At 39.0% G+C, this 549-nt stretch overlaps 1 protein-coding gene across 1 annotated transcript in view; it reads right to left on the bottom strand.

Moving 5' to 3' along the window:
* Positions 1–549, bottom strand: part of LOC109967986 (zinc finger protein DPF3-like) — a gene marked incomplete at its 3' end in the record, with an annotated part of 29,908 nt that overhangs the window by 22,415 nt on the left and 6,944 nt on the right. The window lies entirely within an intron of this gene.

Below are 549 nucleotides of genomic sequence, written 5' to 3'. Positions count from 1 at the left end.
CCGCAGCCGCTGTCAAAAGCTGCTTGTGAACTGTATTCAACTCGTGAGAAGTTGATCCTTAACATCTCAGGAATAGCGTGGGCTAGAAACGCCAATTTAACTATTCAACTCGTGACATAATCAGGCATTGATGTTGTAAATATCTTCTTGATATCTCTTACGGTTTATTTTTAATCCATATCTATATTTTGTCTACTTGTCCATTCAAAGTCAATGGCTCCATTCGTTTCCAATTACCCCCGCTGTGGTGTCACGTGACCCCCGCTCTGCTTTCCTCTGTGTGTGTTTCTCATAGATTCCTGCCATGTTTCTGCTCCTATTCTGCCATCCTTAAAGCTCTCACACACATATAATATATGAAAGTGGTAGAGAATTGTCAGGAATCCGAAAATGACATTATTATTGCGATCAGATGGTGTTATACCCCTGAATTGGCGAAGTTAAGCTACCTGAAGTATTTTCGTGCTTCCTGTTTCGTCAAAATAACATCCGGTTTTCAAAATAAAACCCGAAATACATATAAACTTAAAATAAAGAGAAATATTGCTC

This window comes from Monopterus albus, unplaced genomic scaffold, assembly GCF_001952655.1.
Source record: "Monopterus albus unplaced genomic scaffold, M_albus_1.0 scaffold140.1, whole genome shotgun sequence".
NCBI lineage: Eukaryota > Metazoa > Chordata > Actinopteri > Synbranchiformes > Synbranchidae > Monopterus > Monopterus albus.
This window is presented reverse-complemented; position numbering and strand designations above follow the sequence as displayed.